Below are 13,711 nucleotides of genomic sequence, written 5' to 3'. Positions count from 1 at the left end.
ATGTAACCCGAGGCAGGCCTCTCAATGCAGGTATGAGGAAGTCCTAAAGGTAAACAGAAGTACTTATTTGTCTTGCTTTCATTCCAGTCAGGAAATAGACCACTGCCCCCACTGTCCACACCTGAGCAGATCTGGCACATTCTAAAGCTGGAGTGGAGAACACGGAAGGAAATCTCCCAGAAGAGGTGGATGGAGATAAAGCACACCTCTTTGAAATCGTTTCCTCTAGACGTGTAAAATGACAGGATATTTATAACATCGTATTTCCAGATAGATGCAAACGCATATGCTCACACCACCAAGAAACCTACAATTCAAAGTATCCTTGAGGTTCGATGACTTTATTCACAGTATAGATCCCGGTGCTTGCCAACTGTGGTGATGGCTGGAGGTGCCACACTACTGAGGAAATTGTATTTGTGAAATGACCTCACAGTTTGGCTCCACAGGAGAGGGTGGAACTTCTTAATATATTCCCTGCATTGTTCTTTTTGCATACTGGTCCTTTGACGTTTGTCAGAGCAAAGAAACAAGTTCGGTTGAATTCCAATGAGCAAAGAAATTGTAAAAAAAAAGAAAGAAAGAAAGAGAGAAAAAAAGAAAAAAGAAATCATGATATAAATACAAACAGCTGTTTGGACTGATTGCTTCCTGTTTTGCACAAGTATATCTCAGTGTCTTCTATTTAAGATATGTCTCAAAACATCTCTTCTGTTTCACAACTACTGCAAAAATAGCCATGGAAAAGCCACGGTCAGTATGTCCCTATTTTTAACCATGAACTATATCCCCTAGCTATCATAACTCAATAATTGGGAAACAGTAGCATTGTGTCTCTGCAATTCTGAATTCTAGGGATTTAGTGGGGGGATAAAATTAAGATGGATTTAGCTGTTTTTTTTTTTTTAACAGAAGCGCATCTGCTAATAATCCACTAACGATTTCAAGGAGCCATTAGATGTGGAAAAGGAACTTGCTAATAATTTTCATGGGTGCTTTCAAAGCATCATAGTTACTCCCTGACACTGTACAGGGATGGCAAGCCAAGGCCAGAGAAAAGTGATCTCCCTTGGGCTGTCTGCAGTCTGTACTCTGACTTCCTCCTCTTGGCCCAGTTTAGTCCAGACATTTCAACAGCTTGACTAAGCCTCATCACCATTCAGCTGCCAAGCTTAGAGGCTGCCAGTCTCACTAGTAGCTTTTTAAGTACAGCTGTTACCAGTACTATGTTTGAGTCAAGAAGACCAGACCTTTCTGGTCTACCCCACTGGCCAGGTTCTCTCTCAAAGGAGAATTATTTTTAATATTACTTCATCATTCTTCTTCGGGGAAACATTTTTTTCCCCTCATAAGTTTCTTTCCTTATGGAGAAATTACATTTATGCCAGAACTGGTATGCAACATCTGTTTCGGGTTAGTTTATGGAGAGATGGTTTTGAGAATAAATACTGCTGATAATTTTTTTCTTACATGGGGCCAGCAGATATATATGGAAAAAAAAACCCTTAAAGATTTGGTTATGAACTGAGAGGTTTTAAGTATGATATATATCCAGATACCATTTATAACTGAGTCGATCTGATATGTAATATATGTGCTGTGTGGTAATTATGTATAAATACTGAGTTATTCCTACAAAGGCATATAATTAATGCAGAGCATGAAGCTCAAGCAGCATTTGGGGAGAAAGCTCAGAGGAGAGATGAACGGAAAAGCAGTTAAAGGTGCTTGTGAGTGTCCTGAGCCAGAGGAGTCTTCTCGGGCAGGCTTCTCTGTTTTCCCATTAGCATTTGCTCCAGGCCAGAAGGCTGGCTTCTGGCACCTGGGAATAACCTTGCCTACCCACAAGGAAGGTGATATAAATTTAGAAAGAAAAAGTACAGTGTCTTCTGTTTTGACCCTCTACCCAGTCTTTGCAACACTGTATACTATTTGTCTGTAGCCATGAAGCCTTTACAAGTAAAAAAAAAAAAAAAAAAAAAAAAAAAAGGACACATTACATTAGTTTCATAGTTAGGGCATCATATAACACCAAAAGGATTCTTCCTAGATAAAGGCTTTGCAGCCACTAAGGATGTGGGAGTGAACTTTTGCCCAATTTGACCCTCAGTGTTCATTAGGTATAGTGTTCGCTTCTCGTTGGACTACTTTGTATGTAGATAAATTGGTAGCGTGCTTAAACTGGGCCACCTGTCAATCCACATTTTTCCAAAATGGCAGTATCAAACAGAGTAAGAACAAGCTCTGAGCCATGCATCTGGTCCTAGGTTGAACTTTACCTTGTAAATGTCTTTGAGTTTTTCTGTATGCTATGCCTATGCATGGCAACTCAAGTGACATTGTTCCTATGGCTGCTTTGGCGTGATGTGACCATACAATATAGTTCAAATGCCAACTTATTGGCTTTATCCTATCTTCATCTCATATACCACATTCAATCCTCCACAAACCCCTTTGGCTCTGTCATGGACATGTATCTGAAGTCTGTCTGGTTTTGCTACTGTCTGGTATTGCTAGCATTCTGGTCTAAGCCTGATCGGAATGTTTCACAGAGACCATGAATTGTCTCTTTTTTTTAACTTCTAGTTGTGTTATCCTACAGTTCATTCTCCACAGTTCTGTTTTTCTTTCAACTTACTCCTGTAATGAATTTCCACTTTATTCAGAATAAAATATAAGAGTTCAAATTTCTACACCTGTCCCTTTTCTGGTAGCCCATCCCCCATTTCATCATCTTCTCCCCCTTGTTCGTTGGTTTGGATTCTATCTGCATTGACCTCCTGGCTGTTTCTCCAACATGGCGAACCCACGTCCACACAGGGTACCTTTGCATTTCCCGTGTAAAACCTTCTACTTCCTGAGTCGCATGCCACCTTTTCTCACTTCTTCAGGTCTCTGCTCAAATTCCAAGTGATTTTCCCCTGATAAACATACTTAAAGGAACATTCACACCCCAGCTTTATTTCTCTATGAAATAGATATAGACCCTCTCCTCCCAATCTAAGAACTCGCCTGGCAAACCTGTACAGCTTAAGCTCTTGAACCAACGCTACCTCTTGAAATTTAATTTTCTTTCTAAAATTAAAGTTTGCGTTTTTTCCTAATTCTATTTTACATACTTGCATTCGTATGTGCGCCACGCTGCAGTATGGATGTCAGAAAACAACTCGTGGGGACTCAGTTCTCTTCTATCACGTGGGTCCTGAGAATCAAACTCCTGGCCCTAACTTTCTAAATCCTACTTTCCATTGTTTGAACACATTTGAGCTATAATACCGTTTTTTGTTTGTTTGTTTGTTTTGTTTTGTTTTGTTTTGTTTTTTGGCTCTACTACTACCCTTGGCAGGAAAATGAAACCAGAGAAAGACCTAGTGATACCGAATGATTAGAATATGTGCTCAAGCGTGCCGCTGTATCTCACCGGCTGTTTCTAAGGAGGCGTTAAAGCTGTTCTTCCGAGAAAGACCATAAGTTAAACAACTGCCACTGAATGATTAGAATATAGGCATGACAGACTCTATACTGCCTCCTAGCTGGCTGCCCCAGTAGTTCAAATCTGGTTAGTGGAACAGTAGGAATCAAAGCTTTGCTTTTCAACAGCTCCATGTACTAAGGAGAGAACCATATTGCAAATATGTGACGTGTAAATTAATTTATGTAATGTAATAATTTTTGTAATGCCACTTTGTAAGTGTGCCTGTATCTCAAAGATCCTGCATACCTAGTACCACCTAGTTCAACTTTCGGAAGCGTCCTGAAAGGCATTCCTAATGCTGGGACACTAAAGTCTAGATTTGTTTAGCCAGATTCCGGGAAGACTCTCGTTTGCTTTCACTGACACAGTGTAGAGGTAGCTGAAACCACTTGGTAAAAGAGAGTGGGATCAAAATACGCCGATTTGAAGGCAGGGGCCAACCGCAGAAAGGGAGGCACACCCCAGTTCTCAGGAAAGTGGCAGCGTGGGCTCCCGAGCAGGGTGCGGGCGCGGGGAGGGGCCTGCGGCGGCCCGCCCTCTCCTCGGGGATGCCGGGATGTTTACCCTCCTGACAGCCGCGGCAGCCGGAGGAGGAGCACAGCCGGGAGGATGGGCCGCTGCTAGGCTCGCAGTGGGAAGCGCCGGCCGATCAGGGTGGGAGCCGGCGCTTGCAGTGGCGCGGGCAGAGGCGATCGGCCCGGGATCGCGCAGCCCTGCAGCCCGCGTGGATCGAGCTGCCCGGGCGCCCTGGTGAGTATGCACGGCCCGGCCGGGTGGGGCCGGTGCGGGGAGCGGGCGGGCCGCGTGGGGCCTCGGACTCGCGTGCCTCTGAGGATCCGCCAGGCCGCCTACAACTGGTGGAGCGCGGTGCAGGCCGCTGGCTGCGGGAGCTCAGACCCCGGGCGCTTCGACCCCCGGGAAGCTCCAGCTCTGCGGTAGCGGCGGCAACAGGTCTCCGGGCTCGGACAGGAGGAACTCCAGTGAAGACCCGCCTCCGGGCAGAGCTCATTGGTCACCTTGGCTATTTACCGATCGCGGATTGGCTCAACCGATTAAGCTGCCGCCCAGTTTAGAAAAGTGAAGTTCACAGACTGTGAGTGGTCGGGTAGTCAGGTCGAGGACTGATTGAGACCGATTCAGGGCTAGGATGCAGCAAAGTATGAGCTGAGCTGAGTCACAGATGGGACGAAGGTGACGTTAGAGAGGCCATGGGGGGATGCTGCTGAGCAATGTCGGCTGCCTCCGCCTGGGGCGGAGACCCTCAAGAGATGCATTTATTGACACACATACTGTACTCGAATAGCCTAAGTCTCTGCCCGGGCTAGACACTAAGAATGTATTTACTTTAGAGTAAGATGTGTTTGTGCCCTTTACGATTCTGGTGATGGAACTGAATATAGTAAAACAATCTAGAGATGAAATGACTTTCCCCCTCTTTCTTTGAGACTACTAATCTTAAAGGTTGTAATAAAAAACAACCAGATGTCCGCAGCTAACAGAGTATTATTAGGACCACTCTTTAGTTTCTCCTCCAAGAAATCTGCAGTTCCCAGTAGACACGTTGTCTACAGCCTTTCACGGCGGTGTGCTTTGGTAGGCTGCCTTTCAGGATAACGTTCCGAATATGCATATTATAAACCTGTTCTCTTCTAGATGATGGGATGTTGTGATCCAAGAAAGACTTAGTACCCACACTCAAAAATTTGTAGTTTGGGACAACCGGACAAACTCTGAAAATGATGAATAAAAAAAAAAAATACAGCCTGCAGTGCTGTGTGGCATTTCTTGCTTGTATTCATGGCTGCAGTATTTCGTGATGGCCAGTGCACTTGGTTGAACTGGCTTGCAACCTAAGCAGTTATTTCATTTTCACAGCACTCTGCCATCACTCCGAGAGATCCGGTCCATAATTTGCTTTACATCCCAAACCGTTGCATCCTCTGTTTTGGCTGGTGGGGGGAAAACTTTACTTCTTAGAGAGGCAGAAAAGTGGATATGAGAGGAGGGCCTTCGGAGAAGAGTTCGGGGCCGGAATGGAGGGGAATCTGGACCCAGTGACCATGCAGTCCTCAGATTCCACTGCAAGGTGGGCGTCCCCGCCTTCAGGGCACTGACAGCCATTGCAGCCAATGAACAGCGAGGACACCCGGCCCTAGCTCAGGAGGGCGGGTACTTCCTACTGCTGCCCTGGACTAGGAGAGGGAGGCCAAGTTTCTTTGAGGATGTGGGCCTATGGAAAGAAGGGTTGAGAGGCTCAGCCTTGTATAAAAAACAGAGGAGAGGGGGCCTCTGGTTTTCTTTGCGCCCCTTGTTAACTTTCAGGATTCGGGCTCAGCTTGGAGTCACAGTTTCCACTGAAACCATTGTACATAAGAAACAAACCTGGTCAGCAAATTAAATATAGTCCGTGACTGACTGGGGCTTTTGCCCGAGATCATCTGAAACTGAAAACCAAGAACTATCAGAAGAAAATTCATTAGACACTTTTATGGCAGCGTGGCAGTTTTAATACGGTTAAGGCAGTTATCAGTTTAAAGAGTCAAGACTGCATTTTTTTCAGACCTATTTTGTAATCTGAACTACTAAAGTTTATTTATCTGGTTAATACCTGTCTCCCGCCATTCCTTTCCCACAAACGCCTTCTTCGGTGGACACTTAAGTTTCTTTCCAGCCTAATAAAACCGAAGAAAATCACCCCTGTTTATGATGGCTGCACTAGCAGAGGAGGGGAGCAGAGGCCGCTGACAAGCCTTTCTTTACTAAATTAAAACCCAGCATCTCAGTTTCAAATAAACCGAAGTGTACAGCACTTACACTCTGTAAAGATAAGTATTGCCAGGACTCCCCTCTCAATTCCAGACTTCTGATGATTGCAGTTGATGCCCCTCAGCCTTGACTTACTACAAACATTAAGTATTATGCATTTACTAAAAATAGAATAAAGTAAAATCCCAGTGATTTTACTTATTCTGTGATTAACAGTGATTCTGTTATTATAAGAATTTTTAGGGTAGCTATTCTCATTTTCACCTTTTTTTTTTTTTTTTTCAAATACTTGATTAGTGTGTGGGCAGATATTTTACTTCACAATCTAAACCGTAGTACAGTAGCAAACTTACGGGTAGTTCTGAAGGTGTGGGAAATTTATAGTTTAGAACTATATGACCTGGGTGGTTATTATTTACTCCGAATTGCTTTATATGCAATTCTACAAATATTGTAACCTTTTTCTAAGAACCATTACTTTAAACTTTTGAAGTTGTTCCATTTTAATTCTTCCTCCTACAATTTATTTATTCATGGAGAGTATAGCCGATATAACATTGGATATATGATTACACCCAAGCATATGTGTTTGTGGAATATAATTTTATAATTTACACTTAAATTTTTTTCTTGGCGTAGGGTTTTACTCTGCTGGCCCGGAACTTACTTTGTGTATAGCTCAGGTTGGCTTTGAACTCATGCTCTCCTCCTGCCTCAGCTTCCCAAAGGCTGAGATTATAGGCATGAGTTACTGTCTTTGGCTGAGAATTTCGAAACTTATATAACTTACATAGCTGCAAAACTTTTAAACTGCTGATTTGTTTCCAACTGACAGTTTGGTGTCCCTATGGTGTTACCTATTTCTCAAAGTATTTTCTTCCTTTTAAAGAAAACAGCCTCCGTTATCGTTCATGGTTTTATGGTGAGGATTGGGAATGAGGGCAGATGCTAAGGAACATCTTTTCCCATTTTTGATCAGGATAAATGATTTTTTAACCTTTATTAAAAAAAAAAAACACTTTGTCCTAATGTGTATATAATGACCAAATAAGATGAGCTTTACTGGGGTTAATAGCTAGCCGCAGTGTACACATGAGGAAAACTTACTGGTTTATAAAAGTGTACAGATGTCCGTTTTATATGACTCAGTGGAAGTCGTCCCTTTTGCATGTTACCTACCACAGCTCCTGAGTGGACAGTAGTTAAGAGCTACTTTTGAACTCCAGGCTGCTTATGTACAGATGGGTTCACTAGCCCTAAACAATATAATAAGTATTAATAAGTCATAATAAGTATTTTTGACTTCCTGGGCTGTATTGTCTCTGGGAGCTCCTGCTTTTATAGCCACAAACACTCCCCATATATGTGCATGTAGCTGTGCTCCAATAAAACTTTATTTATATAGAAGATAACATCAAAGGCCTACGCACGAGTTTTAAGCCATTGGGGTTTCCAGCAACAGTGCGCTGTGAAAGTTTTTATTCTTAGAACGTGTGTCTAACGTCCACTGAGCATTACCTGATTTTGCTTATTGGTGTTCATAACCACGTGAGCCACTTAGGTTGGTTATCCTGCTGTGAAGGGTAAGGGCATAAAAAAGTACTCATTAGACCAGAACAGACGTAGAGAAGATTTACTAGAGAAAATAATCTGCAAGAAGAGACAGAGGTGCAGGGGGCTAATACTCAGAATAGCTTCGAGAGGGGATGGGAGTTGTCTTTGCAGAGCTTTAGACAGCCTTGGCCTCTGGGGACCCCAGACTCATCCTGTGACATAGAAGCAGTGTGTGAGTGAGTGCTGTGTCCTGTTTCCTCCTTGGGAAACTCAGGTAAGAGGTGATGCCAGCCATTTATCCGCTCTTTTGTGCTCTTTAGTCAGTGATAGTCCTCATATGGGTGAGTTCTGACATGCTTCATTCGTGAGTGCTCATTTTAGCTACTGTCCCTATGACTGTTACCGTTAGAGGGGCTTTTCGGCATGTGTGATTTGATGAGCCTTTTTAAAAATTGTTATTAACTTTTTAAAGAAGAATGAACGGAGGAGAATGAAAGTACATTCTCATGCGTCTGTAATCCTAGACAGGGTAAGCTGAGTTGCTGAGTTGGAGCAATGGGAGTGCCAGTGCAGCTTGGTCTGTGTAATATCTCAAACGACAAGCACGCCTACAACCGAACACCACCTCCAACTCCTTAAAAAAAGGGGGGGGGGAGTGGACTTAGTCTGTCTAGTGAAAAGGGAAAATAATAAATAACTAGAAAGGGGCCTGTTGTCAAGGAGCGTGTGGCCACAGGGAGAAGTAGGGCCTCCTAGTTTAAGAATGAATTTTGGGCTGGCTGAGGTGCAACTCTGGAGAAGCAGGGAATGCAGTGGAAAATGAAACACCTTTGCAAATCACACAGCAGAACTTGTTCACCCCGGCCGGGAGTGGATCTTGGTTGTAGGAATTTCGACTTGGTAAGTCCTCTGGGAGGCCAGGTGGAAACTGGGCATTTTAGAGCTTGTGGCCAGTGGCCTTCAGCTACAGGGAACATCTTTACCTGAGCCCCCTGCACAGGTATTCTCTTTTGCTTTGTTTACCTTGATGTGGAGAAGACGGTGCTCAACGCCCTCTGTGTGTTTCCTCCTTCTTCTGCTTTAAAATCACCTGTGTGGAGTTTGTCAGACTATGGTTTTTCCGACTCTCATCTGCTTGCTTTGAATTGTAAATGAGAAGTCTTTGTGAGTGCCGAATGGTCGGTGCCTCGAGGTGGTTTCATTTCCTCTGTTTCTCTATTCACGGAACTTTCAGGGGACAGAAATAGCCCACAGACTCTTCCGATCATGCTTGGCCTGGCCTTGTCTGATGAGGGCGCCTCACAGGTTGGCAGCTGTGTCTTCCTCTGCTTGAATTCTCCTTTCCCTTTGCCCTGTGATTTCCATATTTATAATTTAATGCTTTGCACATTTGAGATAGCATTTTAATGATTTCTTTTTTAAAGTGAAGCTGCATCAAGGAGGAAGTCACTACCCTAAGTGCCCCAGACCTGAACCCTAGCCTTTCCCACTATAGACCTGGAATCACTGAGTCCTGGGATGCTATACCTATGTGAGTCTCTTAACATACTACTATTTGGCAGCATAAAACATCTTGGACCAATTCTATTCCAGTTTTGAAGGATGGACATTAGAGAGCAAATTTCTCTGTGAAGGTTAGGGAATTCATCTCCTCCTTCTCCTTCGTCTCTTCCTCTCCTTCCTTTTTCCCCTTCTCCTCTGCCCCCTCTTCTTCCTCCTCCCCTTCCTTCTCCTTCCAATATTGGCAGCAGACTTTGTCTTTACTTGGTTAATAAATGTATCGCTCTAATCTGCCTCTGTCGCATGCTAGCATCTCTCTGTATGTCTGCAGCTGTGCCTTCCTATATAAGGGCATACTAATAGCCACATCTTTTTAAACTTAAGGTTTATGTTGGCTCATAGTTTGAGAGGCCACAGTCATTAGTGTCAGAGGAGTCATGGGAGGCACCTGAGCATGGTTGGCAGGAGTGTGTGATAAAGCTTGTTCATAACTTAGTGGTGCTGGAAACAGATGAGGGGGCCAAGAGCAGGGCTAGACTTTAAGTCTGAAGATGCTCTTCTTCCCCAAGTGATTTACCCCTAGAAGCTAGACTCAATGTCACAAAGGATGTAGTCTCCCAAAACAGCACCGCAACTGGAGATGAAGTATTCGAACATGAACCCATGGGGAACTTTTCACGTTCAAACTACGACATTCTGAAGGGACTCCCATAAGTTCACAGCTCTCTCACAATTCAGTCTAATTCATTCTCCAGAGTTCCAGCATTCTTAAAAGTCCAGTTTTAGCTGTGAGCTCCTGCAAAATGGAAAAATCAGCGTCATATGTATTCAATATACAATGGCGCACAGTAAGCGTCATTCAAATGGGAGGGATGGGGCCCAGTAAGGAAAGACTCCAAGAGAAACCTGGAGAGCAAACCACAAATTCTGGAGCTCCCTACCCAGCACCTGGTCCCTTAGTAGCATCCTCTCAACATCCATGGGCTTAGATAACCCCACAATGGCCCTGCCATTTGTTATATTGTGATTTTTTGGGGGTTCAATCTACACAGTACCTGTAGCTTTTCTCTGTAGATATTATTATGTTCCCGGCCTCTCCTACATTCTAGGGTCTCCACTGTGACTTACACTTCACTTTTATAGAATTGTACTTTGTCCTCTCAGAGTCTCTTCAGAGGACCTAATTTTGCAACCCACTGTACCTCTAATCTTCCTTGCACTTAAAATTTAGTGACAGTGTGTTTTTCTGTACTCTTTCCTTAGATTCTTTGCTATAGGAAGGATTTTGAAATTTCTGAGGCTTTTGTCCATAGTGGCAGATTTTAAGCTTGTGTAAGGGCTGTATCTTTAGAGATAAAGACGGGCATTGTTTTATACATTTGTAATAGGAACAGTATTCTACTGAAACAGTGAAATGAATGTTCCGGAACACAGCTTTCCGTTTCACATTATTATTTTGTAGTTTCCCTGAGGGGACTGCGAAAGCCTAACTTGCTAGAATCAAGTATTTTCAGAAGTTGAAGGGAGCTGACAAAGTCTGGATGAGACTTCTCATTGAATGTGGGAATAAGCTAAAAGCCAAGGATGCAGGCTCCTCAGCTGTATCTCATTGGATCCCGTTTCTCCTGATGGACAGCTTAGTGTTTTGCTTGTTCTTTGCTTTCTAATAGTGGTGAAGCCTGTGTAAGCCTCACAGGTCCTGATGATATATGCTCAGCATGTGTGTTTCATCCCGAATTAGCAAATTCTCTGTGCTTTGTTGGTGGCTCCTGTTTGCTCAGCAAAAATTTGCTGAGAGACAGGTAACGCTGTCCCCTTTCCATGTTAAGACCTTGAACACTTTATTCAGTCAGCAGATACCTGAATGCCGAAGTGTGCCCTTGTGAAGTATTTCTGTTACAGCAAAAAACAGAGAAACATTAGGACTTGATGCTCTGTCTGTACTTTGAAATAGGTTTAAGGAAGAAGAAATGGCCAGTATGAAGGCTTGTTCTAGGGAGGAGTCCTTCCTTACTAGTAAGGACAGGAAAAGTCAGTGTTCCTGGGTCGTCACAGGTTGTCTGGTCAGATGCCTTTATTAGTAAAAGTCAAGCACTGTTACTTAGTATATTGAAAGTTTAAAATAGCCACTCATACTTGCATCTGCCAATTTCTTCTTCTCCTTCTCCTCCTCCTCCTCCTCCTCCTCCTCCTTCTTCTTCATCTTCTTCGTCTTCTTCGTCTTCACTGTAGTCTTCATCTTCTTTTTCCTCCTCCTCCTCCTCTTCCTCCTCCTCCTCTTCCTCCTCCTCCTCCTCATTCTCCTCCTCCTCCTCCTCCTCCTCCTCCTCCTCCTCATTCTCCTCCTCCTCCTCCTCCTCCTCCTCCTCATTCTCCTCCTCCTCCTCATCCTCCTCCTCCTCCTCATCCTCCTCCCCTTCTTCTTTTTTTTTTGCTGTGTTTCAGACACCAAACACTGCTGGTTTCCTTTACTTCTTTAGTCAGTGATTTACTCTTAGAAATTGAGTTAGGTGTATTCATTGTGTGTGTCCCCTGTGTGGTGACACTTGACTTCTCGTCAAGTGGAAATGGATCAGATCAATCCTATGGGATCTCACGATTCCTTTAAATAGTGAATTATAGATTTACATAATTCATTTGTAAATTGTAAATTGAAAAATTTGTATGGCTCTTCAAAATTGTTTCCTCAAGCTATGGCCCTCGGAGTGCCTGTGTTAGAAGTTCTGATTGGATGATCATGAACTTTGGTATGGGATGGATTGTTCTGTGTTGGAAATGTGCCTTGTCAGTACATGGTGTGGATGACTCAAGCAGGGGTCCCTCACACCACCAACAGAGAACGCTCTGCTGTAATATCTTTTTCTTTTTATTACAACTAGAATTCCTCCCTGTTGCAGATAGGATTTCTATCAGAGGTGTGCAGTGTCTTGGCTTAGCTTTCATCTAGCATTCAGAAGCTCCTAGAGTACATAAACAACGTCTCAGCTCAAAATATCGATGCGTATTTTGAACTCATCCTTAGAAATGAACTATACATTACTAAATAAAGGAGATAAATATTTTCTAAATAACAACTGAGCAAAGCAGAGAAACATTCCACTTCAGATAAGGTGAAAGAAAAAAAAAGCAGATGTGCCAGCTTTAGCTCCTGTCGTGTCCCCCCCCCCCCCCTTGCTCTACCCTGGCATTGTTCCAGGGCTTGTAGCTCAGTGTGAAAACTTACCACTTCCCTTGCTCCCGTGTTGCCTTGTTCTTTTTTTGCATAAGAGCAAACTATCCTTGCTTTGTCCTGTAGAGTTTTTGCCTCTAGCTCTGGAGGCTCCAGACCTACCTCCTTATATCCGGGAGTTTTTCATCTTGAATGTCTGGCCATGCTGGAAAGCGGTCGGTCAAGAACATTAGGTTGAGTAGCTTGCTCTTCCTCACCTTTTCCATGACTGCCTTCTTTCCCCTCAGTGCTTTGATAACATGTGACTGATGATTGGGTTCCCTCAGTCATCCCTCCCTGTCTTCAGATTCAGGCCTTTGAATACAAAATCTGTTGTCTAAGGACGCCAATGTGGTCATTTGAAAGCTGTTGCCAGTGATTTCTGTTTTAAATGAATACATTATGAACACTGTAGCTCCTTTTTGTTTATGACTGTTTCCCCTTCCCCTTTGCTTGATGCTCTATCAGAGAGAGGACTAAGTACAGGTTCATTACTGTGTCATACCCCTAATGCAGGGTTGGACAATACAAGCTAACTGCGTAGTCATGGAGCCCAGTTCCTCGTCTGCCCTGGGGAGAGCTTCTGTAGGTACTGACTCAGGTATGGGTGAAGAAGAGGGTGAGAAAGATGGAGGACTGATAAAGTTACTGAGTGGTAACACATCAGCTTCCTAGAACATGGTCTTCCAGTGGGCAGGGCCTCATTCTAGGATTCTCCACGAGGTCAGTGGAAGTTCCACACTTTCTGCCTTGAAAACGTTGCGGGCTGTTTTGCACATGTATTTTGAAAATGTTTGAAAGATGAAATAGTTGGCCGTACGCAGTTTGCTGCTAATGCCAGTTTCAAATCAGGGTGAATTCTTCTGGAGTCCTGTTGGCCAGGGACAGAGCATGTGATCTCTGGAGCCTCCTGGTCCCTGTCAGATGGCCCTGTAAGTCAGATGGCCTTTGTTTCTAAGTTTTCCTCCATTTTTCTCCTCTGCTTCTTTAGTCTTCCATTCTCAGAGAAGTTTAGAGCTGGTTGGATTGTAGCTGAAGTGGACAGAACTGGTGACATCTAGGGAAAGGGCCATAATAGGAGTGAGGAAGAAAATCCCATGCCACAGTGGCATTTGGGAGGTATCGGTACAGAAATAGAACCATTGTTGTAAACCAGGAAGAAAAAAGATTCCATTGAAAGGGAGAGATAGGAGAAAGGCAGACAGGTG

General features: G+C 43.7%; 1 protein-coding gene across 3 annotated transcripts in view; it reads left to right on the top strand.

The window, feature by feature from the left end:
- Window positions 1-4,033: 4,033 nt before the first annotated feature.
- The window catches only part of Nek7 (NIMA-related kinase 7), a 127,446-nt gene continuing 117,768 nt past the window's right edge, over window positions 4,034-13,711 (top strand). Inside the window, exon 1 of one of the 3 annotated variants that reach the window (XM_087581224.1) lies at window positions 4,034-4,225. The gene's annotated coding sequence lies outside the window, so the exon portion shown is untranslated. Of the gene's footprint in view, window positions 4,226-7,704; window positions 8,070-13,711 lie in introns of those variants that run through there. The other 2 variants (NM_001108346.3, XM_087581221.1) reach the window with 2 other exon arrangements.

Source organism: Rattus norvegicus, chromosome 13 (genome assembly GCF_021556685.1).
Source record: "Rattus norvegicus strain SHRSP/BbbUtx chromosome 13, alternate assembly SHRSP_T2T, whole genome shotgun sequence".
NCBI classification, from domain to species: Eukaryota; Metazoa; Chordata; class Mammalia; order Rodentia; family Muridae; genus Rattus; species Rattus norvegicus.
The sequence above is the reverse complement of the archived record's forward strand: the minus strand, read 5'-3'. Positions and strand labels throughout refer to the sequence as shown.